Genomic DNA, 14,358 nt, shown 5'->3' on the forward strand with positions numbered 1-14,358 from the left:
TGCTGATTATCTAGGTAGTTTGAATATCATTAGATAATTTGATAAATTAAGTAATTTTTCGGCCCTTTAACTGATCATCCTAGTTAATCAACACACTATTCTGTAGTGATTTAGCCGTAACACATCAAATAAATAGTGTACATGTTATGATTAAAGTGCAGAAATCAGTTATTCTACAGATTGCCAAGGTAAAGTGCATTTCGATTAGGGTGACTCGTTAAAGTGCCGAAGTTTATTTAATTTCTCAAACTACCAAGGTAATCTGCATATTATCTATTTGAACTGCACATTACCTACAAATCACCAATTTAAGTGCATATTAGCTACTAGGCACTTATTAAAAGAAAAATACTATGTATACTGGAATAACAGCTCCATTCCTGTACTCTTGAATTAATATTATCATTTATATATTTTCCGAAAACCAAAGAATCAAGTTAATGCTATAAATCAAGTAATAAATTAGTTAATGGAATCAAGCATCAATTAATTTAAAAAAAAACTATCTTTGGCGAAAACCAAACTAAAATTGAAAAGATTTTGAAAAGAAAAGGAGATAAACAAAGCTTTGAACTTTAACGATAAGGAAGCCACTAGTATGCACATTACCCAATCTGCACCAGCTAGGTTAACGGTTTCCAAACAGTTTTCCGAGAACCTATATGGTTCCGTTGAAAGATCACAGGGATTCCGTGAGTTATTACTTTTTTTTTAACCAGTCAAATTTTTGAAATCTGTGATAGGTTTGTTTCCAACCATGAATTCATTATTTATTTAAAGTTATTTTTGTGAAATTATTTGTGCAAAATTGAAATTAAAAATTGAAAATTTGAAAAAAAGAAAATTCCCATATTGAGTTGCTAAAATGATATGGATTACTAAATGAGAAATACTGATTGCTCCAGTATTTCTCAAACTCTGAAATTCAAAAATAAAATAAACAAATTCAATAATTACACATATTTTTCTCTCATAACCATTCTAACAGTTTATAACAATTCCTTCTCAAAAATCAAAATTCAGCTATTTTTTATACAATATCAACCTATACAGCAAAAACTGGCAAATTTAACTTATACAGAAAAAGCGAAGTCGATACAGACTTGCGAATTCAACTGCCTAACTAGAAACCTAATTTTAGAGACTCATTGATGAAACAATGAAAATATTTCATTCACATTAAATGTTTCTGAATTAATTTGTAGTTTTTTTTTCTGTTAGCATCCTTACACTTGCTAAAGAACGTTTTTTTTAAAGTCAAGATTCCAACAGAAGAAGTTCTTTCGTTTAGGGTTCTCAAGTTACAAAACAATTGGGAAAAACTGAGTTATTTAATGGGCACATTAACGGCTTTCGAGCTTTAAAGGTAACATTTATACGAACAAAAACTGAGCTACGACGTGTTTTACTGAACACTCTTTATATCCAGAATCTGTATGTTCAATAACTTCTTCCCTACTCAATATCCGGGAAAACAACAATACGAACGGTAAAATGAAGAAATATTTTGACGTTTAGATGACATTTTTGTAAGTGAAAAGTAAACTTATTTCTCCACTCAACTCGAGAAGAGCTTTTATCTTCTGAGAAATATTCCAACCCCTCCTTTTCACTTCAGAAAAATGTATAAGATATTTCAGGAAAAGAGTTTGATATATTTATATAAGTGTTGGCACTTTTCGTCAGTTTCTGGCAACCATAAACTTTTTGACTCTTCTCTCAGTTCATTCACTTCTCTCTGTAGTAGAAATTCTAGTCCTACAAGCATTTTCTAGAACATTTCTTTCGATTCTGAAGAATGGGTCTGCAGGGCAAAAATAAGGCTCTTTTTCTGAAGTCGAATTGCTGAACGTGTTTCGAGCAATTTAAAAGAGCGTACTTTTTGATCTTGGATTTCCCTGTTAACTTACCATGATCGTCAGGTTTTAGAGAGAAGAAATTGTGATTGGACGTGATTCTGAGTCACTGCGGTGCCTGAAGTGTACAGATTTGAGTGAATATTTTTAAAATTCATTTTGTGTTAAATATTCGGATAGGGGTTGCATTGTGAAATAGCGAATAGATTTATCTTAAGAGGACTTTAAATAAATACGCTGAACAATATCTTTACTAAAGAAAATTCGTATTTTGGAAGAAAAAAATTTTTTTCATGATCAGAGGGTAGTGCTGAAATTCTTTATCATATTTGAAGCTGCTAGTGTTGAATCTACACCTCCGAAAAGCCTTCGCACAAGTTACTATAAACGCAAAATCCGACCATTAAGTAGTTCAAAGGTTGTGACATCTTTCCTATTTTTCCCCACAGTGTAGTTTTATAGTCCCAATATTGTGACATCTTTCTTTTGCCGCCACTATGCAGTTTATGTCCGTTACATTGGACTACTAAATTGCAAACGCCTTCTCTCTTCTAAGAGGCGTTGACTCAATTCTATAGTTTTTGAACTTTATGAGCAACCCAAAAAACAAGGACATTCCAAGGTCAAGCATTGAATTACTATACTAATGTTCAACTTCGTAGTTTTGAACCTCATCCAGAAAAAAAAGGAAGGAAAAATCTGATTCTTTAGTAGTCCGAACGTCACGACATCTTTCCTATTTTTTCTTCGCTGCACAATTTTGTGGTCTGTAGGTTGCGACATCTTTCTTACAGCTGCGCTGTTTATGTCCGTTACGTCAGACTACTAAATTACAAGGCCTTCTCTCTTTTTAGATGCGTTGATTCAGTTCTATAATTTTTAAACTTTATGAGCAACCCCAAAAACAAGGACATTCCAAGGTCAAGCATTGAATTACTATACTAATGTTCAACTTCGTAGTTTTGTAGTTTTGAACCTCATCCAGAAAAAAAAGGAAGGAAAAATCTGATTCTTCAGTAATCCGAACGTCGCGACATCTTTCCTATTTTTTATTCGCTGCACAATTTTGTGGTCTGTAGGTTGCGACTACTCTCTTACAATTGCACTGTTTATGTCCGTTACGTCGGACTAATAAATAGCGAATGCCTTCTCTCTTTTAAGATGCGTTGATTCAATTCTATAATTTTTAAAATTTATGAGCAACCCCAAAAACTACGGACATTCCAAGGTCAAGCATTGAATTACAATAGCAATGTTTAACATCGTAGTTTTGTGCAGTTTTGCGCCGAATCTAGAAGACAAATAATCTCCAAATATTAAGCCTAACTCGTCTTTATGGAAAACTCATCTTTGAGAGTAACACTAGCCCTCATTTGCGTTACTTGAAGAGGAAAACCATAAAATCTTCCATAACTGGATTAATATCCAAGGTACCCAAACCCATGATCCATATATCAATTAGGAAACTCTACATCAGAGCTGAGATACTTCTAATCCACTGGACTTTAATGGAATTATGTAATCTATTGGTTCATTTGAAAACAACACGAGTAATACTGGAATTATTATACTTTATGCAATTAGAATAGGCATAATGCAATTCGAATAGGTATAATTCAACATGGATAGGCATAATACATTTAGAATAGGCATAATGCAATTAAAAAAAGCTTAATACAATTAGAATAGACATAATGCAATTAGAATAGAGATAATGCAGTTAGAATAGGCATAATGTAATTAAATTAGACATAATACAATTAGAATAAATATAATGCACATAGAATAGACATAATGCAATTAGAATAGGCAGTAATTAGAATAAGCATAACACCATTAGAATCGGCATAAGGAAAATAGAATAGAAATAAATTTACCTAAACTGCCAGGAAGGCTCTTTGTTGAAAGTAAGCGTAAAAATGTGAATGAATTCCATGTGTGAAAGTAAATTTTAATAACTGTAGAAGCTTTTTTACAATATTTGTAAATGGTAATTCTAACAAGGTTTTAAGAAATGTATAAAATGACATTAGAAAAATGCAAGAAAAGTTCATATTCATATTTCAGCTTTCATATAGAAAATATCGCAAATTTAATAAGCAATCATAAAATGTTCAATGTCCTCTATTATAAAAATTTCCGTCAAAATATCAAGAAATGTAAAAAAAAATTTAAAATGTCCAAAAAGGGAAAAAAAAGTACAAAATTAAAAACTATGTATATGCATATCATATTCTGAGCTTTATTTAGCAGTTTCTATTATTCTCCCTCCTTTCTTATTAAAATAACTTGCAATTACTAAAAAGTCATCACAAAAATCTCGGAGCGAAAATATTTCAAAATATTTCTCTTCTTGAATTATCTTCGTAACCTGTTAATGTTTTACGATAAATATTTTCCTGAATATCTATTAAACTCTAGCAAGAAAAAATTTCAATTAAAAATCTAATCATTTATACTGATGAATTTATTTCAGAATTTATTTACTCCCTGCTGGCAACGTCTAGAAAATACATTAAGGGTAAGGCCATTAATGGAATTAGATTCTAAATCAATGGTTTGAAATAAATATTTTTTTCAGAAAAAAAAATTTTCAATAATAAATTTATAGGTAGAAAAGGAATAAAGTATAATAGAGAGCGATACGTTTCATTTGAGCTTTTAAAGGAATGGAATCTGAAATTTACTTTTATTTTGTTCGGAAAAAAGAAGAAAAAAAAAGTAAATTGTTGAAAAGAATTCCAGTAAAACACTAATGCAGTTTGAAGGATGTTTTATTCAATTGGTAAAAATAAAATATTTTTTATTTCGGTAACTATAAAATATTTATGGCTCTAACAAAAAGTTGGTTGAATCAAACATTGAAAAGAAATAAGTAAACTAATTTATGCTAGACAATCATCTTTAAAATGATGTAAATCGAAACTAAATTTAAACAAATTATTTGATTACAAAATAAAATTGCATAATAATTTTAATAACCTCGTTTTTTAAGTAGACTAAAAGTGGGAACTAATTTTATTTCAGTAAGAGAGTGGGAAAAAATATATTTTATTTCGGAAAATGTAAAATATTTTCAGCTCTTCCAAAAAAAAATTTACTGAAGCAAACATTCAAAAGAAATAAGTAAACTAATTTACGTGACTTTCTTCTTTAAAGTACTGTAAATCGAAATTAAATCGAAACGAGTTGTTTGATAACAAAATAAAATAGCATTAAAATTTTAGTATCTTTGTTTTTCAAGAAGACTCAAAAAGGGAAATAGTTTTATTTTTATAAGACCTTAGAAAAAAAGTTAGGCATATCACTTTCGAAATACGTGAGGGGGCGAATTTTTGGTTGTGACAAAAGTTTATTGCTGAGCTGAAATATGTTTTCTTTTCTATGTCTGACAAAGTAAAATTCCCATTTTAACCTACCTGTTAATAAGCATAGTTTTTAAAATTTTAACTAATTTTACTATTTTCATCTTTCTGGTTAATTCATTTTATTCTTTATTCTTTTTAATTGATTTCGCTCTTTTGTTATTTGCTTATTATTATTTTGATGTTATCCGTTTTACCGGCGCAATTAAATGCAGCTATTTTGTTTATATATTTTTTATCTTTTAAAGTAGATAGCCTTCTCAAGAAAAAAGGAAAATGAATATTTAAAAAGAAACAGTTGAATTTTGTCAGTGACTTTATCGTCCGCCTCAGCGAAATGGATTAGTGCTATTATTTTGTTTATTTTATTTATTTTTTTATTTGATTTTGTACGGCTATTTCATTCCTTAATTCAGTAATCTGATTCTTCTTAGAAATTTTCGAGAATATTCATTTCTTCGTTTTATACGTTTGTGGCTGCTAGACTGACAGACCAATCGTGTCGGTCAATCTCATTTTCTCTAAACCAATCTCTGATACACCTCGCAACGTGACAACTTGTGATGTTGTCCAGAAAGTAGACCATGATCCAAGGCTGTAGGTTTCGTTGTTTAACTTACCTGGAATCTGGGTCAAGAGTAAAACCATACAGCAAGAAGCAACGTAAACGATAATTCCACCTACATTGATTTGCATGTATGTCAAAATATTTATTAATAGGCATTTTCTTAAGCAAGGTAAGAGCAAAGGAGAGAATGAGGAAATAAAATATTACTTTATTAAGTAGTGTTAATAATAGTACTTTATTTTTCACCGATTGGCAACAGTCTAGGAAAAATCCCTGAAAATGATCCGAAAACATGCCATCGCAATTTTGATCCCCTACGGAGGGGATGGCTTTCCAACTTTGGTAACCTGACGACCTGCGTTTGATGTCAAACACTTTACATTAAAACAGTTTAATGAGAACCGATAACGATGCAGTACCCTTCGCAAGAGGATTAAAGTGGTGACCCACCCTCTCATTGACAGCAGACATTGATTCTTGACTTTGGTGATCTACTGGGAGTCGTGTCTCAACGAACAAGCCACTGCGAGACCAGTTCGTTTAAGGATGGAGCTTAAACCTAAAACGAACGAATAACAATCATTCTAGATAAAAGTAACGAGATTTGATGATCTAAACCCCTTTTCTGCACTTTATTACTTCACTATTAAATATTTAGAGGTTGAAAACGATTTTTTTTTTCGTAACACTCATTAACTCACACAAGAGGAAAAAAATCTTATCGATTGACAATGAGTTACACATGAAACACCATATTAGGTAATGGGGTGGAGGGGTTCTGGTATCACATACGCAATTTGGTTGAAATTTTCAATGACTGTGACTTTTATTAATACAGCAATCAATGTTATTGTGATGTAGATTGTAACTCATCTTTTTTATTTTCCGAATAAACAGCTGAAATGCAGTGCAGATGATAATTCCAGGCAAATGTTCTCTATAGCCAATATAAAACTCAACCATATGGCTGTAGAAAGTCAAACTCTAGAAAGATAAACAATTTGCATTTATTAGCTTTTTAACAATGCAGAGACAAAAGAAGAACACAGTATGAAGAACTAACATTTTCGAACATAGAATTATTATCATTTGGGCAGAACACAAATTCAGAAAAAAAAATTAATACCAAATTCAAATATCCAATTAATTCCAATATTCTATTAATTCCAATGTATCCATCAATTAGACTCTTTCCATTTTCCAAGACAGCAAGATCAAGATGGACTATAATATCCAGTTCCAGATAGAGAGATTAAATCTATATTACTACTGATCATATACTACCGGTCTTTTATTTTCTGTTTCTTTGTTAATCCATTATTTGTTTATGTTCACTTATATTTATCCTGTATGTTGTGTATTTATTGTATTTTTTCTCAATCCACTGGTTGTTGTCCCTTTATAAGACATTGGATATACGATAGAAAATATGACGAGACGAGAATCTTAACCAAATGGTCAGAAAAGCCCTCAGTTGAGCACTAAGAATCCCACGAGCACAAAAAGGAAATACGTCAAAGCTTTCAGAAAAAAAAATGCTTCGTTCATTCTTTGTAGATTCTATAAAGGAAAACATTTTATTGTAGAAGACAGCCGGAATTCCACCTGTATGGCACTTAAGCAGACCTCTTCCTTGAACGTTTAACGAAAACCAGAAAAGAGAAGAACGATAGAAAATATGACGAGACGAGAATCTTGACCAAATGATCGGAAAAGCCCTCTGTTGAGCATTAAGAATCCCACGAGCACAAAAGGGAAATAGGTCAAAGCTTTCAGGAAAAAAAAGCTTCGTTCATTCTTCGTAGATTCTATAAGGCAAAACATTTCATTGTCGAAGACAACAGGAATTCCATCTTTACGGCACTTAAGCAGTCCGCTTCCTCGGACGTTTAACGAAAACCAGAAAAGAGAAGAAAGATAGAACATTCGACGAGACGAAAACCTTGACCTAAGAATCCCACGAATACGAACAGAAAATAGATCTAAGCTTTCAGAAAAAAAATGGTTCTAATATTTAGATACACACCAACTCGCCATCACTAAATTGTTTCTCGAACCCATTATCAAAATCACTTGCCACGAAAGAAATAACCTAACAATATCTCCCTCCATAGGGTGTTAACATAGCCCTATGTAAGAAAAAAGTTCCACCATGTTAAAACACGTGATCTGTCTGGCCACTTCTACTTACCAAAACGAAACATTACTCTACTTAGAAATGATACAATGATACAAAAAATGATCAACGATGAAAACAGGTTGATATTTAAGTGCAGCTTTCCATTTTCAATAATCCTGAACTATCAACTGTCTCACACTACCTCATTGTAAACATTTCATAGCACAAACGGTACAAAATTCAAATTTTGAATGTATTTTGAAACACCATTTAACAAAAGGGATTAAATATCAAGTAGTTTTACCATAGTCAGCTCAAAATATTTAGTTCCTGTTATTAATCTAGGTTAATTGAAGGTAAATGTTATTAATCTAGGGGCTTAGCCCCCTGTTCACTGACGTTCACCAACCCCGTTGATTGCTTCGAAATAATCGTTTATTTGCACAAAACAGTTAAAGTTATTCAACTAAACGTATATGCAATTTCAATTTTTGCACTCAATAATTTGCCATGAAGCTAAAAGTTAAGTTATAAATCATTAACCTTAATTGTTATTAGTATATAAACGTAATTTCCACCAAAAAAAATTATAATAGGACCGGACACCGATTCAAATAACTTTATCTTAAAATGGAACGCAGAATTAGATCATTCTAATAATAATAACATAACAATCATCGTAAACTTTTAATTTAGAAAACATGCAAAATTAAAAACGTAACAGTAACAGTACAGGTAAATACCTTTAAATTGGGTATACTATAGCCTACGTCACAGGTCGTGTTATTCCTATTAAATTTAGCTAGTAAACAGCATTTTCTGCTAACCTGATTTCTAGCATTTCTAGCAACAAGTAAACATTAACCGAAGTGCGTTGTTATAAGTCGCAACTCGTCAGGCTGGAAATGTATTAGTCTAGTTCCTTTTGAAATAATTTATTTTGTTGTTTTATCTAAGTTTATGAATTTAGTAAACATAATTGAAACTCAGCTTATTACTTAAATTAAAAAGTAAATATTATTCCTAGTAAAATTTTCGGAGTGGAAGTAGTTGTGTTTTTTTCATATTATACCCAATTAGGGATACAAAAATATTTATAGGAAAACAATACCATTATGACTTATATCAATTTTGCGCTGATGACAACCAAACCAATATGAAAATTAATATGGAAAAACTGGATCCTACCATGTGATATTCCGGTCAATAAAAATGCACCGACAACAATGAAAAACTGTGACACATTCATTAGATTCTTATAGATAGTACGAAACTCTTTTGAAACAGGCTGCTCACAATATGTTAGTATTGCGATATATATGATGTCACATAATCACATTATATCATTCTTGTGCTGATGACAACTAAACCAATATGAATATTAATATGGGAAAACTAGATCCTACCATGTGATATTCAGACCAATAAAAATGCACCGACAGCAATGAGAAACTGTGACACCTTCATTAGATTCTTATATATAGTATGAAACTCTTTTTAAACGAGCTGCTCACTATATGCTAATAGTAATGAGATATATAGGATGTCACATAATCACGTTTTAGTAAATTTTTCTTCTTTTCAATTTACGAAATCAATGGTAGACAAATACAAAGACAATATCCCCCCCTCCAAAAGAAAAGAAAAATTCCAAACCACCAACCAAACCGGAATTTAACTGAGCACAAAATACCCAGTTAAGTGGAAATTTTTCATTCATACATCCATTCATACATTCAATATTCACTTATCCAACCACTAATAATCCATTCAGCACTTCCAATTTCCTCCTTACGTAAGCGAAATAACCAACCCAAACCCTTCACAATTCTTCGTCTGAAATAAAAGACGAATACCCACCTTTTTAAATTCGAAAAAGAACGGGCAGCACATCCCTTTTTTCAAAAGAAAAGGCGATCATAAAAGACCCGGGTAGAAGGGTAGGTTATATCCTCTAAGATAAATTAATTAAAATCTGTGTCAAGCCCTATTGATCTCACCATTATTAAAAGCCTTTATTACCGGGGATACCAGAAAACGATGAGTATTAATAACGATCTTTCCCCGACGGGGCAAAGTGAAGTGTGAGAGGGTATAAGGGGGGTAGAATTATTGATTATAACTTTTAATATCGTCTGGGAGATTGTCATTGATGTTTGAGCTGCAGAGGAATGCGGATTGAAATTTTCTATCTATTTTCATCGTGTGGAAGTCAAAAGGGTACTGCGGAAGAAGGGGGGACTGAAAATTCCAAGTCCCCCCTTCAATTGGTTTGGTACAAGACTGTTGAAGATATTAAATTTGAAATGGCTCTTGGAGTTTGATCGCACGATCGATGCTTAGTTTAAAAGAATTATTATTTCTCCATAAAATGTCCCAAAATGACTTTCATAAAAATATTAATTGAAAAATTCATCGGATTTTCAGGAAAAAATTACTTTTTCTGTTAAATTTCAGAACAGAGTCACATGTCCACTTGAAAGTTTTTTAACAACTTTCATTTCTTTATCCTTTATGAAACTTACAAAAAAAATCAATAATCAATATACGAGAGCTACTCAAAAAGTACGATCCCTCATTTTTTGTTGATTTTGCACAATTTTAAAAGCTGAATGTAAGTAACCCTTAGTAACCACTAAAGCAATGTAAGTTTCCTAAGTAATCATATTAATCACCAAAGTAATATAAATTTTCTAAGTAATTACTAAAGTAATGTAATTTTTTTAATCAGTCACCGAAGTAATGTCAATTTCCTAAGTAATCCTCAAAGTAATGTGAGTAATCCTAAGTAATCATCAAAGCAATGTAAATTTCTAAGTAATTCACAAAGTAATGTAAGTTTCCTAAGGCATAACCTATATAATGTAAGTTTCCTAAGTAATCAGCAAAGTAACGTACGTTTCCTAAGCATTGCTCAAATTAGTCAATGCATATTTGCAAACGTTGAGAAACTTTTTGTACGCCTCGGTCATACCAGATCGCTGCCAAGTTACTTCCTCAGAGAGCTAAATAGCTGCTGTACTGCTTTGTTGTTCGAAATTGGAACAGGTGATAGTCACTGAAAGCCAAATGCAAAGCAATATTCCGAAACCCTAAAAGAGGAGAATCAGTTTGACGGACGGAATGTGGAGAATTCCCCTCCATGACTTTTATTTTACTCGCTTTAGAAAACCCCATTTGAGTTTTATACTTCTTCAATGTTTCTCAGTATCTGTCAGTTTTTTAATGCAGTTCCAGCAGTCAAAAAGTGGGCATACTCGCACTTTAAACAATCGTTCTTCATAGATGGGGTAAAAAATGAAGTATGACGCTTCTTCTAAAACATGGCGAGGAGCTAGTAGGACAAAACTGCCACAGTATTAATTGAAATCCATCTACTGATTTGACGATTACGTCAAAAAAATTGTTCAAAAAGTTAAAAAAGTAGAGAAAACATGGAAAAAAATTAAAAAAGGGGGGAGAAGAAAAATAATAATTAAAATAAAAATAAACCGGAAGGAGAAAAAAAAGGAGAAAAAATATGATAAAAATCCGGAAAGTAAAAGATATAATCTTTTCATCAGCTCACACGATTATATCCACAAAAAGGAGTGCTTTCTAATATTGTACCAATATAGCCAAAGTAAAATATATCAGTACAATAGTATGAGGAGCACTCAAAAAAATTTTTACAAAAAAATTACTACAAATAAAATAGAACACAATAAGTAAAAATATCACGTAAAAACAGAGAATAAAATATAAAGAAAAAACAGAATAAAACATGAAATGAAATCTATAAAGTGAGTAGCGAATTCAAATGAACTTACATGAACGGGAAATTCTTCAAGAATGATTTAAAATATTTTCGAAACAAGATTGCCGGATTGCAAAATATGAAACCAAAGCGCAAATTCAGGTAAAAGCGTAAATAGAGGGATTTTGTATTAAAGTAGGTTCTTACTGCAGTACTGAAGTGCGTTTGATTTGCTAGTTACCAAGGATGGGCCCGAAAATGGATGTGCGCAAGGTAATATTATACTGGATAATTTAAAGAAGTTGACAATTAATAATTTAGAAAATTAGCATGGTAGAGAAAGAAGCATGAATTGCCTGTTTTGCACCTACTTTTAGCCACGAATTTGCCCGAAATGGATTTGCACATGGTAAAAATCATATAAATTAACAAAGAAATTTTTTTAGTAAATTTATTTACAATAATATAGAATTAACTCAATGATTTTATATGGAATTTAATTACTTCAGTTGGGTATCCATTGTTTTTTATCAAATTTTGAAAGAGTTTATCAATTTGTTTTTTGGATAAATAAATATTACTACATATTCTTTTAATTCTATTCATTTCATTAAAAGTGGTATTTAAGTAGATGTTCCTAGAAACATTAGAATTCCAAGTAATTAGTTTATTTATTTTAAAATTAAAATCATTTCTTTTATCGTATAAATCAACAAAGCAGATATTTTCTTCTTTTATAATACCCAAATCCAAAAAATTTAAAAAATTACGAAGCAAGATTAATTCCTCAGGGTAAATATCATTTAATAAAATAGTATATTCTTGAAAATTAAAGGTAATTAAATCATCAATAAATCTAAAAACAAATTTTATATTAGGAGTATAACTTTTTTCATAATAAATCAAAAATAAGTTAACTAAACATTTATTGTTTTTGAAAATCAGTGTATTTTTTATCTATCGTTTTTTACAGAGTTCCAGCTGTTTAACTTCATTCGAATTATGACGAATTCATTCGAATATTTTCTTACTGGTAGAAAGCCAAAATTTACCGAAATAAAACGAAACTAGTTTTTTCTCGTGAACTTAGCATGGAATGATGGACAAGTTATTTTTAGTGGGCGGAATCTCAAAATTATATGTATGTATACTTTTTTCTTGCCTTTGTAATTAATCTTAACTATTCAAAGTATCTATCATACTAAACTCTTATGTAAAAAACCATTCATTTCATGAAATAATAAGATTTTTTGTTTTTAAAAATTACAATGATTGTTTTTAAAAATTATGCAACTCGATACTTTTTTCAAGTTATTTATATTTTCATTCGTCGATTTTCTGATAAAAAGTTTATTTTCATTCTAAAAAATTATTTCTAATAGAACATTTTGAAAACTAACTAAAATAAGTTGTTGTTCTTAACGAGCTTAATCTGTACATCAACAATTTGCTGTACTTTGCCGTAGCTTTGTGTCTCTTGACTGGGAAAACGAAACGTAACGTAACAAAATATTGGAACTATAGCAACAAAGAATTCGTTTTATTTAAGCCTATAGAACTTCAAAAGGTTATGTTTATTCTTTTATTTAAATCATTGTTTTAATTTATGAATTGTATTATTTATTTATTTATTTATTTTGTTTTTATATTCCTTTGCATAGTTTTAATACTTGAGATTTTAAATATTTTCCCGTTGTCTCTATATGCTCGTATTAATTTAGTACTTTTTTTATGACTGAAATCTTAACTGATTTTTGTCTTTTTATGAAAATGTATACTAATGGATGCCAATTTAATTGTAAATTAAAGGACAATCACATTAAATTTTGTATGAATTATTTACGTATTATTGAGTAAGAAAGAAGCCTTTTTTTATTTTAAGATTAAATTGAAAACAAAAAATTGGATTGGGTGGCTAAATATTCAATGAAATAAATATGGAGATAATATAATATAAATATGACATTATACTCTTCTTTGAACTTCTTTTTACTCTTCTTCAATGAAATAAATATGGCATTATACTCTTCTTAAACAATCAATTTTAAGATTCTGTTTTGAACTTCTTTTTACTCTTCTTCAATGAAATAAATATGGCATTATACTCTTCTTTAACGATCAATTTTAAGATTCTTAGTTCCACAATAAAACTATTTTCGAACAAATTCTCCAAAAATTATTATTAACTTCTATACTATGTTAAGGATACTGCACATATTTATAGAGTTACTAAAAATCCTGAATACAGTTTTGTTTAATATGCAATATAAATCTTCTTTTTTTTCAGAAAATATTTGCTCGCTATGATCTGTGCCTATATTGTCAAAATGATAAATCTTCTATATGCTACACGTAACATAAAATATACTCTTGTGCTATATAATATACTATTATGGGTAAATAATTTCAAACTGATCTTAATGAGTTTTTTTAACACTGTATTCATTATTTTTTATGAAGAAGTTAGATTTTTAAAAAAAGCATCGCCAAATGTGTTAAAGATTCCTTTTCTTTCTCTTCTCCCTAATGTTTAGAACAACTTTCAACCTATTGCCGCACCTCTCAAAAAATTTTGATACCAAGAACTCTTGCTTTTGAAATTATAAAAAAACTGAGCACCGAATGAATCTATTGGGTTTTCTGGACTGACTTGATTCCCTCTCATAGTAACTATTCTTTTCAGTTTCGGTTCCATCTTTATTCCCCTTTTCTAG

Source organism: Parasteatoda tepidariorum, chromosome 2, assembly GCF_982258835.1.
Source record: "Parasteatoda tepidariorum strain Cologne lab strain chromosome 2, Ptep-v5.0, whole genome shotgun sequence".
Lineage (NCBI taxonomy): Eukaryota > Metazoa > Arthropoda > Arachnida > Araneae > Theridiidae > Parasteatoda > Parasteatoda tepidariorum.